General features: G+C 51.2%; 1 protein-coding gene across 2 annotated transcripts in view; it reads left to right on the top strand.

The window, feature by feature from the left end:
- The window catches only part of RUSC2 (RUN and SH3 domain containing 2), a 50,567-nt gene that overhangs the window by 16,303 nt on the left and 19,994 nt on the right, over positions 1 to 14,270 (top strand). Inside the window, exon 1 of one of the 2 annotated variants that reach the window (XM_084791259.1) lies at positions 11,098 to 11,687. The exons of the other annotated variant lie outside the window; for it this stretch is intronic. The gene's annotated coding sequence lies outside the window, so the exon portion shown is untranslated. Of the gene's footprint in view, positions 1 to 11,097; positions 11,688 to 14,270 lie in introns of those variants that run through there. 2 annotated transcript variants of the gene reach the window in all.

Raw genomic sequence — 14,270 nt, 5'->3', positions numbered from 1 at the left:
GGACATTAGCAGTGTGTCAGGCAACGAGAGCAGGAGCGAGTCGTGCAGACGGCTCCTCAGCTGCAAAGTAGGGCTAGGATACATACTCTGCGTAGTTAGTTATTGTGAAGATCAAAAATGTGTTTATGACCAACAGCTAGCACTATGGATAGCAGAACATCTAATAAGCAATGGGTAATACGGCCGGACGGTGGTGGCACACGCCTTTAATCCCAGTACTCGGAAGGCAGAGGCAAGATGATCGCTGTGAGTTCGAGGCCAGCCTGGTCTACAAAGCAAGTCTAGGACAGTCAAGGCTACACAGAGAGATCTTGTCTTGAAAAACCAAAAAAAGAAAGAAAGAAAGAAAGAAAGAAAGAAAGAAAGAAAGAAAGAAAAAGTAACAGGTAATGCTACAGGATTCAAAACTTAGCTGTCTTTCTAGTGCCCAGTACCTGGGGTGATAAAACCCCAAAAGTTTATAACCACGTCTGCATCATCCACAGGCAGCTTCTTTTTACAGTGCCTGGCACGATCTTTGGGAGCTCCGGCACCCAGTCAGCCTGTCCCTGCCCTTGGGCCATCTTTCTGTCCTGACCCATGCCGTGCACAGAAGTCAGGAAGCAGTAGCTCCCTGAGGCGGCTCAGTGTGGATTTGAAGCCTGGGGGCCGAGGGAAAGACAAGATGCTGCTGAAGCGCGGGGTGGGGGTACTCAGCAGCGATGGAGACATAGTTTAGGCTTTCGCTGAGCTCTAGAAAGATGCCTCAGTAACATCCCAGCAGCTGTGTGGAAAGGGAGAAGAGAGAGCCGCTCTCAGCAGACCCAGCACAGTCAGAGTTCCTAGACACCTACCCTCCATAGTGAGGCCTTTAAGGGTCTAAGACAACATATGTACACACAGACACACATACATACATATGTACATGTACACACAGACACACATACATACACAAATACATGTACACACAGACACACATACATACACATATACATGTACACACAGACACACATACATACATATGTATATGTACACACAGACACACATACATACATATATACATGTACACACAGACACACATACATACACAAATACACACAGGCACACATACATACATATATATACACATATACACACACAGACACACACATATATATACATATACACATATGCACACATAGATACACACATACATATATACATATATATACACACACATATACATATATACACATATACACACACAGACAGACAGACACACACATATACATATATACATACATATATACACATATACACACACATACATGCATGCATACATATATACAGACACACACATACATACATACATATATACACACACTCTCACTCTAGAACTGGGGCCAGCAAAGTATAGCGCATGCCAGTGTGGTTTTGGTATGGCTTCTACTGAGTGATTTTTCACATTTTTAAAAAGTCGTACGTTTCATATTTTCTGACAATAAAATTTAGATGTTCTAGCTACGGACAATGATTAGGTATTGGGAGTGACATTACTTCATTTGGCTTACTTATTTCATGTTGCATTTGTAAGTCATAACATCACTTTGAACCCCATAAGTATATAGCTAGAAACAGTCAATTTACCATAAAATGTTAAAAGAAAAAGGGAGGCCAAGGAGCACATAGCTAACTATATGACCATAGGGCCCAGATATCTGCTTTCTGGCCCTTTCTAGATCGGGTTCGCTGGTCACTCAGGACCCTTCTCCAAAGACAGGAGGTGTCATTAGAACTGGCAGGAGCAGGTCACCTGTCTGTTTTGATTCTCAGAGAAGGCAGCGGCAGTAAAAGTGTGTCAGTAACAATGAAAAATAAATTTCTCTTTTCCGCCTCTAAGAGCTGTAGTGACCTGGCCAGCTGAGGAGTTGCGGGACTCGGGTGGGGCTGGCTGTGCCTGGCACTTAGTCTGCTGCCGTTGGTGTGGCTTTCTGGGGCCTTTAAAACCAAGTCAGTGACTCCTGCTGCTAAATGTGCATCCCGAGAAACCTTATATTCAACCAGTGTCCTGGGTCACCACGAGCACCTCCCACAGAGAGCAGGAGGGGAGGGGAGGAGCTCCCTGCTGCTGCTGTGTTTCTCACACATTCGTGGAAGTCGTTGCCTTGCTCACTAAGCAGATCCTTAACCAGTTCACCTGTTTCTCAAGCCTACTCTCCAATATGGCCACTGTCCTAGAAGAGGGCCCAGGAGGAAGCCAGAGTGCTCTACTTGCCTGTGTGAATAGTTGTAGCTCTGAAAGACGTTGGTTCAGAACTTTTACCTTTCCTGACCTTTTTTTTGGGTTTTGGTTTTTTTTGGGGGGGGGGGTTGTTTTGGTTTGGTTTGGTTTGGTTTGGTTTTTTTGAGACAGGGTCTCTCTGAGTAGCCTTGGCTGTCCTGGACTCACTTTGTAGACCAGGCTGGCCTCGAACTCACAGCAATCCTCCTGCCTCTGCCTTCCGAGTGCTGGGATTAAAGGTGTGCGCCACCATGCCTGGCCCAACCTTCCCCCTCTCTCCTAAATCCTGTTGTTACTTCACACCAGAAGATAACTACAAGTAGACCCTTTTCCAGGTTGCAGACCCGGAGCTTGTGAGGACAGGTACCTGCCCCATGTGGCCCCGGGCACATCAGAGGAAAAGCCAAGAATGAAAGCAGTGTTCCTGTCCTCGGGTACCCTGCCATGATACCGGGCAAGGAAGCTTCCAGAGGGAGCTGAGCTCCACTGCCTCTATCACCAGTGATCAAACTTGTGTTGTCCCTGGGGCTGCCGTGGTTGTTCCGATGAGTGGGTGGATGTGCCTTGAGCGACAGAAAAAGAATGTGTTGACTGAGTTCACACCCTGGCTCTGTAAGGAGTCAGTGCCTGTGTCTCAGATGCGGCTGCTCTGAGTCTACCGGGAGGTGAAAGAGTCATTGTTTCTCCGTGTTTGCCTGGATTTTTTTTTTTTCACTTCAGCATTCCTACCTGATGTGTGGCGCATTTTTGTCATTCCCCAACAGTCTGCTGTGCGATAAGTAGCCCCTCATTAGGCCAGTCTACGTCTATTTACATGAGCTGCCCAGCTGTCCGCTTCCTCACAGTCCTGTCTGCCTCGTGGTGCAGGGAGAGAGCTGCCAGGAGCTGCCTTGCAGTGGGGTGATGCCAACAGCCTTGGGGCGCCACACGTGGTAGTCATCCTATATAAGGTTACTGGGACCCCCCGGCCTCCATAGGCGTTTGGGAAGAGAGCTGACGCGGGTGCTGGCTGCTTGCCAGACAGCTGGTTTCTTGGTGGTGCTAGCCTGTTGTGTCCTGTTGGAGCTCAGCCCTGCCGTCACGCATTTCTAAGAAATGTGATGTTCCTCCTGGAAACGGCAAATCAGATGAAGCCAACCTCGGCCTGCCCTGAGTCTCACGGTCCTATAACATCCCCCCAAGTGGTCTGTTTGTTTTTCTCCTTGCCACACCAAACTAGTATATGACTTGTGACGAGGTCAAGCTTCAGAAAGTTGAGTGGAAAATCTTCCCTGATTTTATTCAGATCACGTCAATACAACCAGTTTATAAGTGTGTGTCTGTAATGTCCTGACCAGAAAAACCGGTCAGGTCTTTTGGAGGAGGCCTGCCTGCCTGAGGAGGTGTTCAGCCCGAGAGCCGCCTGATCCCACAGACTTGGGACTAGATATCTGGATACATGATATATGTCTGTTCCATTCACCTGTCTGTTTTTGTTTTGTTTGTTTTGTTTTGTTTTTCAAGACAGCGTCTCTCTGTGTTTACCTTGGCTGTCCTGAACACACTTTGTAGACCAGGCTGACCTCGAACTCACAGCGGTCCACCTGCCTCTGCCTCCCGAGTGCTGGGATTAAAGGCGTGCGCCACCATGCCGGCTCCACTTACCTGTCTGAACTGTCCTCTCCCACAAAGCTTGCTTCCTCCAGAACCCAACTGAGCAACCTGGAGAAGCCCAAGGCCACTCCTATAGCAGGAAGCTGCCCTACATTTGGCCAGTAACCAGTAGAACTTGATACTGACGCCAGAGTGTAAAAATAAACACCTAGTACAGCCCTGTCTTAATCCGTGGCCGTCAGAGATGCTATTCTTAGTCTGTAGGCTGAACAGACAGCTGTGATGGGCACACACCAGCCTGGACAGACCTATCCTGCCATCTTGGGATCGGACTACCCCTCCCTTCACCTACTGGGAGCTAGGGAGGGGGTTGGGGGAGGGGGGGCAAGAGAAGTACTTCAGTCTCAGGTAACACTAGGGAGAGAGTGGGGGCTGCTCTGGAGTTGCGGGGCTCGGGCGGGGCTGGCTGTGCCTGGCGCTTAGTCTGCTGCCAGGTGCCAGAGGCTGCAGGTGAGGCTGCCAATGTAGATGTGATGGACACAGATCACAGGCTCAGGCCTAGCACTGGGGTGGGGGTGGGGGAATAGTGCAGTGGGGGCGGGAGAAAGGGACATGACCGCCCTTCCATTCCCTTTGACTCTGCTTTGTGGGTTGCTACGTGCCTCCCTGTAGTGCTGGGATGGCAAGTGTGTGCTGCTATGCCTTTGACGGTTAGATAATTTGCCAACAAGTACCTCAGACCTAAAGGCTTTGGGATTTTCTGGAAATGGAAACTACACCAGTCACCTGCCAGAAACAGAACGATGGTAGTGACACGTTGCTGAGCACTTACATCAGGGTGACATGTGCTCTGAGAGAGTATCGCAACAGCTTACCATATGACGTTTGGTGAGGTTGACTGATTTCCCAGAGTTCCATACCTGGCAAGCCGTGTGTCAGATTGGGACCTAGGCCTATCTTTACACCAAATCCTTGCCTTGTTCATTACAAAACCTAACCTCTTGCTGGGTGTGGTGGCGCAGGCCTTTAATCCCAGCATCTGGGAAGCAGAGGCAGGCGGATCGCTGTGAGTTCAAGGCCAGCCTGGTCTACAAAGCGAGTAGTCCAGGATAGCCAAGGCTACACAGAGAAACCTTGTCTTGGAAAAATAATAAAACAAACAACAACAACAACAAAAACTAACCTCTTGAATCCTCAGGACAAAAGCAGATGCTATGAGCCTGCTTTTTAAAACCAAAACTTAAGCTAACCTTGGTTTTGTAATCAAAGCAAATACCATCACTGGTGCAAAGAAATAGTCCCTGCTGACGCTACAGAGGTACCCCCAGAGGTCTCCCCAAACACAGAGCTGGGCTCCAGAAGCTCATGCCATCTAAACTCCACTGGAAAACAAGGTGCATCCCAGAGAAAGCTTCAGCCCTGAGACCCTGTGCCCACTGCTGAGAATATGGCCAGACTGGAACCTGGGTCCCTAGGGAAATGAGCCTGAGGTGGCAGCCCTGCTGAGGCAGGGGTGTACTGGGAGATTTCCTTGAAAGGCATGTAGGCTTCCCTCGGTGCTTACCGCCACCCCTCCCCCTCTGCCCCCCCCCCACACAACTGGTTTGTGTAATTCAATCTAGATTCTTCTAATAGCCACTTCTCTGTGCATATGTGCCCTTTTATTTACAGCTCTGGGCAGTTTGGGCAGCCCAAGCATGCTTCAGGCCACCGTCTGGGGGGGGGGGGGGCCGGACGGAGCAGAGAACACTGTGACTTTGCTTCCCAGAGAGCCCAGGAGGCAAAAGGCACTGCCACAGGAGTAGCAAGGTGTAGGCCACACTGGACAGGAGAAGCAGCTCAGGCGACTTGTTTGATCCAGCTGCAAATTAGCCTTTAAAGAACTTTCTCCGAGAGAGCGAAGCAGGCCACCCACACTGGGTCTCCACGCCCACCTCCTCCTCTCTAGACCCAGTGGTTCCCAGCTTCCTCCCTCAACCTGGCATTGGGAGGCGTTACCCCAAACCTCACCGGCTGCTCTTTTCTCCATCCCTCACCTGAAGAGCTCAGTCTGTCAAGGTAGGACCTGACTGACTCTCACCTAGTTCCTCAGTGCCCTCCTCCCCATCTAACCCGTCATATCCTTAGAGACAATGGGTTTTTCAGCAAGGTCTCAGTCTCTAGAGACATAACAGTGACATTAGAAGCTGGCACCCGAGGGCTGAGATGAAGAGGGCAGGAGGGAGGCGGCTGGTTTACACCCTGCACAGGAACCTTCCCTGGAACCAGGGTTACTTCATAGCTATGCCTGGAAAGGACCATACAAGGTCTTAGGATGAGCAGGTGCTCGAAGCCGAGTTGAGGGAGGGCAACGGCCTGATGAGGAAAGCTGTTCACACTGGCTAAGGCATTGAAGGAGGCTGTCCCTGCAAAGAGGGACCCTGGAGCAAAGCTAAGCTTATTATGGGGGGCAGGGGGTTGTTATGAAATAAAGAAAGCGACTCTTGGTCAGCGACCATCGGTGGCTTGTTCTTTTCCCCAGGTGTTAATTGCGCTACAGGCTCCATCCATTGGATTGGGACCTTGGGAGCTATAGCCACTGTGGAGACTAAAAGGCTCAGAACCAGTGTGTGTTCTGCCGTGGCTTCCGTCAGTGATATCTTAAAGGTGCCCACACGCTGTCAGTTCACAAGGGAGCAGATAGACTTGGGGGTCCTGCCCTGCCATAGAGCCAGGCCAGCTGCAGAGCGTTTGACTCTCAGAGGCGGCAACACGCACAAGAAAGCCTAAAACAGAGCAACTTCTGTGCTTCGAAAGAGGACGCTATATTAGGGAGGCCTAATAAGGACGCAGCTGGTGTGTCTGGGACAGCCCTTCCAGAACACTCCTAGCATTCTGGCCAGCCCCACTCAGAGTCCAAAATAACATAGAGCCAGTTAGGAACAGCAAGCATCCATCCCTGTCAGCTAGAGCAGCTACACTCTGCCCAGAGGGAAGCCAGGCAACCTTGTGGGCGTTGGCTGCCGTTCCCTTCCTGACAGCAGACTCCTGAGGTCACGGCCAGGTGCGCTCTGCTCCGGCATCTGGCTCTTGTTTACTCTCCTTGTAACTCACCCGGTGACGCCACTGTCAACACCAGTTCTCAAATCTCCAAATTCTTTGAGCGCCTCTCATGCATTTCTGACAGGAAAGTCAGCACCTTCGGCCCATCTCACAGCCTCTATAAACAAAAGAACCTTGCAGCCAGGGCAGGTGGTTCTACGACAGATGCTATACACAACGTGTACAGCACAAAGTCTGTTTCTGCCCTGGGAAGCTTAGGCTGCTGTTCTAGGAACAACTGAAGGATGATTTTTTTGTTTTGTTTTGTTTTGTTTTTCCAGACAGGGTTTCTCTGTGTAGCCTTGGCTGTCCTAGACTCACTTTGTAGACCAGGCTGGCCTTGAACTCACAGCGATCTGCCTGCCTCTGCCTCCCGAGTGCTGGGATGAAAGGCGTGTGCCACCACACCAGCCGAAAGATGCTTTCTTGTTTTGGATATTTCTGTATGTGTTTGTGTATGTACACGTGTATGCAAATGCATGTAAAGGCCAGAGGTCACTGTCAGGTGTCGTCCTCAATCACTTCCTCGCCTTTTTGCTTTGAGTCCCACTGAACCTGGAACTCGCCTGTGCAGCAAGCCTCGGACCCTCCAGTTCCCTGGCTCAGGAATCACTGGCATCCTGCCACCGTGCCCAGCCTTTTATATAAGTTTACGGCTCTGAATTCGGGCCCTGAGCCTCACATGGCAAGTACTTCACTGACTGAGTCATCTCCCCGGGCCCCAGAGGTGGCTTGGGCCGGCTACCCATCTTGTTTCACTCTTCATATCCCTAAGTCTCAACAAACCATGTTCAGTCCTGTCTCTGCCTTCACCCAGATGTTTCTGGAATTTTCTCCTTTAAGGAATCCCTTCGGTTTCCAGTCCGAGTCCCCCATTATGAGGGTCTAGTGCCCCAGCCTCTAGCAGAGCAGATCTGTTTTGTGAGTTAAGACTGGGACACAGTTGGAACCCCTGTCCTAACTGTTGCCTCACTTCCTCAAACGTAGTGCCACCCTGCCCGCTCCTAGAGGTGTATTAGCCATGATTTTAATTAAACTATGAGTCTCTTATCTTAGACTATTCCTGGACACCCCACAGTGCCTTGTACTTAACAGGCTTGGAGACGGCTCAGTTGGGAGAGTGCTAGCCCTGTAAATACGAGGACCCGAGTTCAGATCCTTAGCGCCCGTGTAAGAGGGGGACCTAGCGACATGCCTGCAGCCCCACCGATAGAGGCGGCCAAAACCAGGCAGGTCCCTGGGGCTGCTAGATTTGGCGATACATGAATATGCACCCAACCATGCCCCTGCACACAAGCACACGAGCATACAGCATACAACATGCATGCAGAGATCCTACGAGTCTCAGGATGGGCCAGCAAGCTGGTTCTGTCAGTAGAGGTGCTTGCCACCAAGACTGACAAAGTGAGTTCAATTCCTGGACCCCTCGTGAGGGAGGAGGAGAACCGATTGCTGATCGCTGTCCTCTGGCCCCCACAGGTACATGTGGCGTGTGTGCTCCCACCCTCCCACACTCTAAATAAATAAATGTAAAAGAAAAAAAAACTGCCTCAGGATGCTTCTAGATCAGGAAAAGTACAGTTTAGCATAATTTATTTTGATTTGTTTTAATTTGAATATCTCTTATCTCTGCTATTAAATCCAGTCATATATTGTAGGGTGAAATGTGGCCAAACATGGCTGATGTCAAATATACCCGAATAGAGCCATGTAAAAGAAAGTACTCCCTTATTTCCAAATACGTTTCCTGAGGCGAAAGGTCAGCAGGGTGATTGTTGGGAAAGATCAAGGACAAAGGTTTACTAAGAGTACATAGTCCCCTCCTGCTGTCCCTCTTTGAAACAGGGCCTGACTGACTACAAACTCATTACTCCTCTGCCTCAGCCTCCCAGATGCTAGGGTCATGGGTGCCAGGATCACTATAGCTGGCTCCTCATTCTTCGTGTTGGAGGCTGTCCTCAACAGGCTTGTGTTCCTTAGCTCTAGATTTCTGTTTAAGAATGAAGCATTTGGGGGGGGGCTGGGCGTGATGGCGCACCCCTTTAATCCCAGCACTGAGAGGCAGAGGCAGGTGGATCTCTGTGAGTTCGCGGCCAGCCTGTTCCTCAAAGTGAGTCTAGGACAGCCAAGGCTACACAGAGAAACTCTGTCTCAGAAAAAAAAAAAAGAGGGCCGTGGTGGCACACGCCTTTTTATTCCCAACACTTGGGAGGCAGAGGCAGGCAGATCTCTGTGAGTTCGAGGTTGGCCTGGTCTACAGAGAGAGTTCCAGGACAACTAGAGTTGTTACACAGAGAAACTCTGTCTCGAAAACTCAAAAAAAAAAAAAAAGAGAGAGAGAGAGAGAAGCATTCGGAGCTAGAGAAGTCGTTCGTGGCCGAAAGCACTAACTGCTCTTCCATAGGGCCTGGGTTTAGTTCCTAGCGCCCACACAGTGGTTAACGATTGTAAATCCAGTTCTAGGAAATCCAACAGCCTCTTCTGGCCTTCTCAGGTACCAGGCACGTAGAAAGATTGGGGAGTAACAGCGTGGTCTGTGGTGTGTGAGTGTCCGTCGTCAGTCCTGCCAAACACTGGGTAGCCTGCTCAGTGCTTGGCTCAACCTCACATACAGAAGGTTCAGGGACAAAGACCCAGGGCCCAGAGCTCTCACAGGAATCAACCTGTTACTCCGTGCCCTTGACCACAGACTATGTTGCTTAACCCGCAGCAAGTCCCTAAGTGGTCTAGATCAACCCAAAAGAGGCAAGCACCCCAATACCATTTCAGCCATTCTGAGCAGACGGGCAACAGCTGCTTAATGCTACAAAGCCCTCCCTCTCTCCTCCTTCGCTGCTTCTTCATTGTTTACTGCTTTAGGACGGGGCTGTTGTCCTTCGCTTTCCACCTCTATAAGCTAGCTCAGTTCAGCCTGGAGGCAGGAGATACACCTGTCTCACGAGGCACAGAGGAAGCAAGAGCAGGAGAAATAAATTAATGTGATGGCACACACCTGTGGTCTCAGCACTCGGGAGATTAACCTGGACTATCCAGTGAGTTGGAGACCTGCCTGAGCTGCAGGTAGCAAGGCCTTGTCTCCAGATAGCCAAGAAGAAAGGAAAGAAAGTCAGTCCCTGTAGCCCAGAACCGTGCTTTCTTCAAAGGCTTCTTGAGACTCACAGTTCCTGGACCTGAGATAGCGTAGGAGATGGCTTAGCTTGCCTGGCACACCCAAAACCATCGGTCCAATCCCCAGTTCTAGAAGTGGGTGGGGCCGGAGAAAGGAGAGAAAACTGTTCAGACTGGTGCCCACCAGGACAACGGCTGTTTGGTTATTGTTTTTTGTGGGGATGTTGAGGTAGAGTCTCAGTAGTTCCGACCACCCTGGAATTCAGTTCGTAGACACCAGGCTGGCCTCGAACTCACAGAGATCCACTTGCCTCTGCCTCGCAAGTGCTGGGATGAAAGGTATGCGTCGTCGCAATGCCTGGCCTGAAAGCTGCTGTTTTAAAGAGTAGTGTCCGTGAGCCATGGCACAGAGTGAGCAGAGATGACACCACCACGTGCCAATTTATCTGGCTCATGTGCGGGTCACGCATTCTCACAGACTGGCTCACACCCTGGGCAAGGATGAGAAGGAGGGTTCTGTAGGTCTGTAGGCAAAGCAGAAGTTTTTCTTTGACCCAGGGGGGCAAATCAGCCTCTTCTCGCTCCTCCCTTTGGGAGAAGGAGCCTCCTGGACACTCCACCTCGTTAAAGGGAGTCCACTTCCTTGCAACCCTGGTTGAACCCCAGTCAGCAAGGACCAAAAGCTGCTGTGACAGGCCCAGCTCCGCTTCAACTGTAAGATAAGACCCTCTGAAGAGCCAGGGGACCCAGCCCAACCCTGGCTTAGGGCGGGGTTCTGCTCCCTCTGGGCTGTGAGCATCCCCTTCACCTTGGCTCAGAGGTGCCGGCTGTGGCCCAGAACCTGCCCCGAGGAGGTGTGTCCTAGGAACCGAGCGCTGAGGGTGGGTGGGCCTCAGAAAAGGCGGCTGCTCTTCTACTGGTGGAATGGTGATAGGTCCTTGGGGGGGGGGGGTGTTGCTTGTTTGTTTTTGTTTTGTAGCTTCTGGGCGGGGCCTCCAAAATCCCCTCCCAGGCCGACTCTCCACCCTAAGCCAGCTGGAAACCTAACTGAAGGAGAAGCTGGGAAACAAGTGAGCATTCAGAGTGGAGGAAAAGAGGTGGGAGGGGCCTCTGGCCAGCCTCAGGACCGGCCTCAGAGCGGAAGGGAGGAAGGAAGCTCTGCCCAGACTTCTCCGACTCTGAGGACCCGAGAGAAGCTAGGCTCGGCTCTCCCAGTTTTTTGTTTTGTTTTTTTTTTTTAAACCGCTGCCTGGAAGGTCTCCATCTTCTAGCACCTACTGCCCTCTGTGACTGACTTCTCGCTCTACTCCCCCTCCCCCGAGGCTAACCGGGCTGTAGGAACCGACCGCGAAGCTGACCGGCTGTACTGTGGGCTTGCCGGTTCCTTTCCCTGCCTCCTCACCCCACCCCCCTTAGCAGCAACGTCACCGCAGCCCAGCAGCCGTGGCATCAGCAGCGGAGAAGACAGGCTGAGATTGCGCAGCCTCCCTGCATCAGCTAGGATGCCATTGCATTAGCAGAAATCAGACCTTAGAAAACCAGCCCTATTCCCCTGTGCGATCGTGGGGGGCGACCAGCGATTCAGAGATTGTCGAGGTAGAGCTTGGCGGGGCGGCGCGCGAAGGGAGCGGGAGCCGCCAGGTCCAGCCCGAGGCTCCTTGCAGAGGTATGGCTCTGGGGTTGGGGGTGGCGGGGAGCATCTAGGCAGAGGCAGCGGCAGCATTAGCATCTGAGCTCTGGTTCCTGAAGGTTGGCTTTGTCTTTGGGAAAGGGAGAGTGCCAGCATGCGCAGACAAACTCGTCTTTGCTAGCGGGAGCCGGGAAAAGGCTTGAGCTAATGCTATTTGTGTTACTTGGTCAAGGAACAAGATCGCTTTCTTCCTTTCTGGGTATTGCTAATGAATCCGCTGCAGCTGCAGTTGTCAGATCTGGACACAAAGGCTGGCTGGGTGGGGACACCTCCACAGCTATGGGAAGTTTATGCTTGAAAACCATTGCAGGGATCCACACATTTTTTTTTAATCAAGAATGCTGAGTGGCCTTCCTTACACACACACACACACACACACACACACACACACACACACACACACACAGAGACATATACCCTTCTGCTACCGCAGAAGCGGCCAAGCTCCGGGTTCGGATGCATTAAGAAAGAGTGGTGACCAAAATGCCTCCTCACAGCCTATGGGGAGAGGGACATTGCGCTGCTCGAAGGTACCAGGCCTGTTCTATTCAGCCCTCTCCTCCGGGGCAGCTTCCTAACACAAAGAGACCAAAGCACAAACCAAAGTAAACCTCTGGGGTCCACCATCCTGCCTCTCCCCCCTTCACTCCTGCCCTAGAGAAGGCCCAGTGAGGGAGACTCCCGTCCCACAACGCTCTCAGCAGGACCTCGGGTCAAGGTCAGGTTGCTGAAGAACAGCCATGGTTGCCTTTGCCCTCCCTGCTGGCTCTTGGAGGAACTGGACAACAAGGGCCCAGGTTCAGTGGCCAACGGGAGGGTGCTGTCGGACAAAGACAGGGACCTTTCTTTGCCCACCAGCACCCTGTCGCCAGCCAGGTCGGCAGAAGTCCTTAGCTGTGTTTCCCGTCATCCATCCACCTTTCGAGAGAGTTCAAACACATGAGAAGAGCCGGCGGCAGCAGGTTCCACAGTGTGTAAATAGGCAGTTCTGGAGTGCAGTGTTGTGAGAGTGGTAGTTCCTAGAAGTCGAGGAGTGCGGGCAGCCAAGCAAGGGGAGAGGGATGTGGGAGCCGCAAGCGTGTGGGGCAGGAGGAGGCCACGGAAGCCTGGAAGTGGCACGTGAAGGGCAGGGGCAGGACTGACCAGTGCGGTGAAAGTGTGGGGCTGACGGTATGGATGCGTGGCGATGGCTCAGAGCAGCCGATCTAGCCTGTACAAGTGGGCACCGGAGCAAGTGCCTGTACGGGAAAGGTAGGAAGCAGATGTGGTGGGTGATGAAAGGACTTTAGGAAGAGGGTGTGGCCTCAAGCCTCCCGAGAATGAGTTGTGGTAGACGCCCTTGAGAACTGGACATTGTGAATCCATTTCAACTGTTAATTGTGAGTGAGCTGACTGTACCCACGAAAAACCTTGGTTTTCTCTCGTGTTAATTGGGTGTGATGATTTGGGCATGATGGCACACACCTCGAATCTCAGTACTCAGGAGGCAGAGGCAGGCAGATCTATATAAGGATCTATTTGAGGCCAGCCTGGTCTATATAACAGATTCTAGGCCGGTCAGAGGTACTAATTGAGATCCCGCCATGAAAACTTGCCAGACAGTGGTGGCGCACTCAGGAGGCAGAGGCAGGCCAATCTGTAGAATGATCTATCTGAGGCCAGCCTGGTCTGCAGAGCCAGTTTCAGGACAGCCTGGGCTACCCAGAGGAAAAAAATGAAACGAAACAAAAACTCACAATGAGAATGCTTCTGCCTCTTTGGGGTTGTTTGGATGGATCAGAGATGGCAGGTGCACACCTATCATGCAATCCTTAATAACTGACCGCTCCTGACAGCATTGCTGAGGTAGATAACGTCGATCAAGAGACAGCACTGAGGAGGCGCTCTCAGAAACCTCTCCTTGAGTCTGTCTATCTACATCTCACCCCCCCATGCACCTCCTGTGTCTCCCCATTTAATGAGGAACAAAAGTTATGAAGGAGTCCACTCATCTCTCGGCATTCTCTGTACTTACAGCCGCAGTGTTAAATCTGCCGCAATCCTAGTTCAAGTGACTCCCAGGAGAGAAATCTCAGATATGCTCAATTCCTGTTTTCTGCAGTGTTTGTTGCTTGCTTGCTTGCTTGCTTATACTCTGGCTCTGAGCTATATCTACAGACTCCTCTTTTTCTGCTTAAAAAATGTTTATGTATATGAGTGTTTTGCATGTATGTGTGTATACTACGTGCCTGGTACCCACAGGGTTCAAAGGAGAGGGTTAGATCTCTTGGAGCAGGAATTTGGGGTAGCTGTGAGATACTATATGGGTGCTAGGAACTGAACCTGGATCCTCTGCAGAACTAAGCATTTTTTGACTGACTCTCCCTCTCTCTTTCTCTCTCTCTCTCACACACACACACACACACACACACACACACACACACCCTTTTATTCCCTTTTAGTTTGAAGTAGAGTTTTACAAAGCTGTGCGTTATGCAGGCTGCCTGGAACTCACTTGGTACCCCACACAGGCCTTGAACTGGAAGTCCTCCCCGATACCTGTGACATGTTTTTAAAAGA

The sequence above is a fragment of the Acomys minous genome, assembly GCF_964271855.1.
Source record: "Acomys minous genome assembly, chromosome: 8".
NCBI classification, from domain to species: Eukaryota; Metazoa; Chordata; class Mammalia; order Rodentia; family Muridae; genus Acomys; species Acomys minous.
Note: the sequence above shows the minus strand (reverse complement) of the source record. Positions and strands in the feature narration are given on the sequence as shown.